Source organism: Festucalex cinctus, chromosome 14 (genome assembly GCF_051991245.1).
Source record: "Festucalex cinctus isolate MCC-2025b chromosome 14, RoL_Fcin_1.0, whole genome shotgun sequence".
NCBI lineage: Eukaryota > Metazoa > Chordata > Actinopteri > Syngnathiformes > Syngnathidae > Festucalex > Festucalex cinctus.
The window spans coordinates 25,942,499-25,948,409 of NC_135424.1; the positions used below are offsets into that span (position 1 = coordinate 25,942,499).

At 34.4% G+C, this 5,911-nt stretch overlaps 1 long non-coding RNA gene across 1 annotated transcript; it reads left to right on the forward strand.

Moving 5' to 3' along the window:
- Nucleotides 1–273: 273 nt before the first annotated feature.
- Nucleotides 274–4,820, forward strand: LOC144001678 (uncharacterized). The gene is made up of 8 exons (XR_013278544.1): nt 274–1,300; nt 1,909–2,050; nt 2,176–2,253; nt 2,327–2,397; nt 2,512–2,563; nt 2,678–2,740; nt 3,180–3,359; nt 4,518–4,820. It is a non-coding gene; the product is annotated as an uncharacterized LOC144001678 (long non-coding RNA).
- Nucleotides 4,821–5,911: the final 1,091 nt, after the last annotated feature.

Below are 5,911 nucleotides of genomic sequence, written 5' to 3' on the forward strand. Positions count from 1 at the left end.
TTGTGCATTTCAGCCCAGTCATCAAAAATATGTGCCCACATCCGGCATAAGTCCGGCACAGGTGGCATTCAGTCGACACTGGCATAAGGCATGTGGGCCGAACATGGTCCAGGAGCAGCAAAGGTGGCACTGGCTTGACTCTGGCAAACAGGATGTGGGCCAGTTGCTGTGTGACGCATCTGGCCCAGCTATCAATTTACAACTCTGGGCCACATATGTATAGCCAGTCTTGTCCCACTCTTAAATGCAGTTTCAGATTTATTTATTTTTTTCTACACACATTTTTTTACACATACTTATTTGCATAACAGATGTTAAGAAGAATTTTAATACATCATCACACAGACATTTCAATATGTTTCTGGTCAAACAATCAAAGTTTGTGTGTGAATTCTGTGAACGAACTTTCATGAAGCTTCCAGAGAGAAGTTCTTCGAACGTGCGTTCACCATTTCTTTGTAGCGATTCAAGGGTAAGTATTTAATTTTCCTATGTTTTACATTTGATATTTTATGGCTTCATATTGACACAACTACTGAATTGACTTCACAGACATTGGTGTGTGCGTGCGTGCGTGTGTGGTTATCTAAATTTTCCCGTTAATAGTTTCAATGCCATAATATTTAGTTAGGTGCACTCACTGGCTGATCAGAGAAAATCTCATTTTATCTGACCAGTTTTGTTTCAACCTGCAACGCATAAACTTTAAGTCTAACAATTCTAAAATAAAAACAACTATGAATATTCATATGAAAGAGATAATTATTTACATTTAGTGGAAATCTGATTCAGAGGTAAAGCTTTTAGGGGGCAATATTGTAATGAAGCTATTTTATTGAGACGCAACTCTGCGAGTATAATCATATAAAAAGGTACCAAATTATCACTAGCACCAAATATTACATTGTTCTGGGATAATATTCAGCTTGTATTGTAAAATATGCAGAGCTTGAATTATGTATTTTTTATAGTGCTGTGTGATATGTACATTGTGTGCATAATATTATATTAAAAAAATACAAAAGAGGAATGACTTATGCGTTACACACATTTCCCAGGTTATGTTTTAAAAATCTATTATATATCTCATACAATTTTTATTTCATCGAGTTGATTTAAATATCTACTGTACTTTCTAACGTTATTGGATCGCTGTTCCACAGTACGCCACTAGATGGCGGGACATGCTACTAACCAGACTGACACACACAGTCATACACAGCGTAGAAGAAGAAGAATTTCAAATTGCCGACAGCCGTGCTAAGAGCGGGAATCCAAACGTCGACGTTCTGTGTTTCAGGTCGGTAAAAGTTACATTAAATAAAACAAATATGTATCACCATGTCCATTGTCAGTTGGGTCGCTAAGCATATTGGTCTTTAGAGGTGGTTTTAGTGAAGAAATTGTTTCGAATGATCCTAAACGTTGAAGCTAAGTTGCTAATTCCGACGGCCTCTTAACAATGAGAGTTACTACAAGCCTATCTGTGTGCTATGTTGCTGATATGCTAGTAAGCTAACGAACTACACTGAAGCGCTACAGGAGCGTTTACATGAAGAATGTATCTTTTTTCAGTCGTTTTTAACAGGCTGGTTTAACAGTTGAAGATAGAACATTGAATAGCGTTTTCTTTTAGGTTTAGTTTTTAAAGTAAATTAAGTCCACTTGTATAGTAATGTAAGGTTTATCTGTAATTTGTTTAACTTCTGTATATAACTTAATTCATCACGAAATCTAGTCGAATCATGCTTCAGGATATTTATTTGTTGAGGGAAGTAAAAGTATTTTTTAGTAATTACTAATTATTGAGCCTATAATGAACACATTTTTTTCACACTGTAATAAAACAAAGGTGTAAATGTTGTACTTTGTTGCTTTTAATATCATTTGTTGTCTGTTGATGTACAGGTTACTTGTGCTGTTTTGACGAGTCACATGGCGTACAGGTGGTGCCAGCGTCTTCGAAACCAGATGGCTAATTAGTAATTTACTACTTATTCAAACTAAGAAGGCATGTTGTACCTTGGCCAGAGCTTGGTGAACCTCTTTGGTAAGTAAACAAGTGAACAAACACTCAAAATATTCATTTCTAAGAATCTGAAGAAAGCTTAGGTGAACTACCTTTCACCACATCCAAATTTTGAAATTAGTGACAGAGAATATAACTTGGCACAGGTTTAATGGGGAAGGAGAACATGCAGAGGTCTGTCTTACCTATAAGGAGGAAGAGGGAAAAGTGCAATTTTTTTTAAGGTAATGTTGGTATGTTTTCAGAATTCATAATATAAGATAACATAATAATTAATAGAATATCGGTTGTGCTCAGGTTTCAGGCTCTGAGTGTTTCTTTAAAATGTTCTGTCCACAAAATCCATTCTGAGGAGTAGCGCAAGACAGGTAAATGATTCTGCGCACTGTACTACATGATTGTGATGATATTATTGCGGTAACACATTGCTGACTTGTACAGTAAGTTTGAAACTTACATGCTGTGTTGTTGATATTGTTTAGGTGCACAACTCACTTTTTCAAGACTACAAACACAATTACAGCTCTACAACAGGTACCTAGACCCATTGTTAATTTAACTTGTGAGTAATAATAACTACTATGATTATGAAAGAACACAATCACATTGTGAAAAAAAATGTTGAACAGGGTCTTCTGTTTGTTTCAGGCAACCCTTTTTGCGGCGCTTGGGGACCAACCGGAAGAAAGGGAAATACTGTATTCGTAGTTGGTAAGTTTTTCAAAGGTCACTGTTGTAGAACCAAATCATCATAAATCTTAGCACACTTTTTTTTATTTTATTTTAATTTTTTTTTTACCAATTTGTAAGGCATAATTATGGAGGACCAAAACTGCCAAAATTCAAAATAAATAAATGACTAAATAAATAAATAAATAAATTACTAAAAGTGAAAGTAAAAACGGATGAAAAATATACAATTCAAAAATGAAATACAAATGTATTATTTTTATTTTCAGTTTTAGTCATTTAGTTATTTAGTTAGTCATCTGGGGGGTGGAGAGGGGGTGATGTATATGAATATTGCAAAATTTAGTAAAGGTTATGTAATTTACTTAAAAGTAAAATCTTCAGGCATCGGGAGAATTCTATCAACAAAAGTTGAGTGCAAAAATTAAATTAATAATAATAATAATGTCGTCTCTCATAGATTAATCACCTGGCTGTCGTTGAAGGCACCAATTTGGACAACCTAATCAGACGGATGATGGCAACTGTGATGACAAATGCCCTGGGCTGTTAAATGAATACAACTGGGCAGGGAAGCAAGACAAGTGTTGCATTGGCAAGAAGGCATTCAAGGAGACAGTGATGCAAGACTGTATGTTTGGTGAGTTATCGCCTATGTAAACTACTTATTACAAGACAGAGTTGTTTTTGAGCAGAATGTTCTGAGCTGCTTTCTTTTGTTGTGTAAAATCACTCCACCTGGGGTATGGAGTCAGAATCCTTCCAATACCCGAAACCTCGTAATAAGGGTTTGACTCTCCGAAAACATTTTTGTATAACTGAAAAATTGTTTTGAATTGTCCAAAAATATTTTTGAATGACTGAAAATTCCCAGAAAAAGCTTTAAAAAAAAAAAACACTAAGAAAAGACACATTTTAAAAGTGCGGCTCCACATAGACATTATTTATCTATTAATTAGAGAATGGTCAATTCCGAAATCAATGAAAAAAAACAAAAAAAACATCATTGATACTTCACAAAAACAGCAATTAGTATATGTATCTTTGTCTTTTCATTAATATATTGCAGTCAAGATGGACTCCATCAGGCCAGGGCTCTACACTAACTTTTCCACTACTAGCACTGGTGCGAGTAACATTTTTGGTTGCTCGCACAGCACAGGATTTAGTCGCACCATTATTTGTGGAGGTGCAGCATGACCTGGCTTAGGCATACGCAACTCGATATATTTGCAAAATATTTTATTGGAACACAAGGTTTGCCTGCAACAGCAGTGGCTATCAAAACAAGTCAATCATTTCTAATAAATTATGTCAACATTATTTTCTTTAGCTCAGTAAAAATCAGTATTTTTTTTTCATCTTTATGCTGTCCTCGCTCCGAAGCTTCTAAATTTCACCAGCTAGACAGCGAGTTAACGACGTTCCAAATAACCAGACTTCATTTTCCTTTTGTGCTATTAATTTGAACAATGGCCTCTGACCATTACCCTCTTTAAGTCGTAGTAAAACTAGAAAATAAAATAAACAATGTACCTAACTATACACGACACACTTTCATGCTAGTAGCTAGTTACATTGCACATTCAACATTCTGTAATTGTCCTAATTAACTAAAATAAATCTACAGTGGTTTTTATATTGACATCGCATGTATTTACCAACATTGTCAAATTCAACAAAAAAGTGTTACTTAATACTTACTGATAGTTACTGTAACAACAGAACAGCTTTTTTTCTAAAACAATAAATTGTATTGGATACTAACTCTCTTCTCTTTTGTAATCTTGTCTTTCAGTTGCTGCTCGACAGCTTGACCGTACACTGACTCAGCAGGACTTTGGTGTTACTGTCAAGCATTGGCTGCGTTTTGCTCATGAGCGTAACGGTGGCATCCCAAGCAATGCTAGTGCCTTGGACGCAACTGCGAACGCAAGTCAAAATTTAGTGTGTCTTTTTATGGACTGACGTACAGTCAAAGTGAAATGGTTACCGCTTTATACACTGATGTTCCTACAGTTCATTTCATGTTTATTTCATTCCTTTGTCAAGAAAAAGAATAATACAATAAAAACAAACATTATTTGAGGCAGAAACCAAACTGGTGTTATTTTCTTTGCCTCCATTCTCCCCAGAATTCAGTTACAAAGTACTGTGTTTTGATTTCTAATAAATGTTTGAATATTAAACATATTTTCTGTCCTAAGATTTTCATACATACGGGGAAGTATGGTTAAGGAAATCAACAAGCTAATAATACATCCAAGTAAGTTGTAAGACATCTGCAGAAACACTAGGTGAAAAACATACGGTAACTTTTTTTTTTCTAGTGGACTAACCCAATATTTTTTGTTAGTTTAAAAAAGTAGTTCTATATTAATGTGCATGATAATAGTAATAATAATAATGTACATTTAGATGTAAATTCCAATGTAAATGATGATTAACTTAAAACATTTATTCCTCACATTAATTCACTATAAAAATGCATGTAGGTTCTGATTTAGATGATAGTTGAAACGACATTGATATTGTGTGATATATGGTTACAAAGCAAACGTTGACTCAACATTTTATCAACCTTGCACTTTCTGTATAATTTAAATGTTAGAATTCAATGTAAAATCAACCAAAGATACATGTAGATTCTGATTTAGATGATGGTTGAAACGACATTGATATTGTGTGATTTATGGTTGAAAAGCAAACGTTGACTCAACATTTTATCAACCCTGCGCTTTCTGTTTAATTTAAACGTTAGAATTCAATGTAAAATCAACCAAAGATGCATGTAGATTCTCATTTAGATTATGGTTGAAACGACATTGATATTGAGTGATATATGGTTGGAAAGCAAACGTTGACTCAACATTTTATCAACCTTGCGCTTTCTGTATAATTTAAACCTTAGATCTCAACGTAGATTCAACACTTAAGCCGAACTATATTTCAACGTTGATTCAACCACATTTTGCTATCTGGGTAGTGTCTACTTGAACATATTTTTTTCTTGTCAAAAAAAATGCTTGGTCACAGTGACCAGCAAAAATGTCCCAAAAATGCTTTAATAAGTATGCCAGGCCAGTAGTTGGCGTGTTGCTTTGTAAAGAAACATATCTGCACCAACTATTTGTGTACCATAACACCTGACTACCCAAAATACCGTTTGTCGATTTAGCATTTAAAATTGTA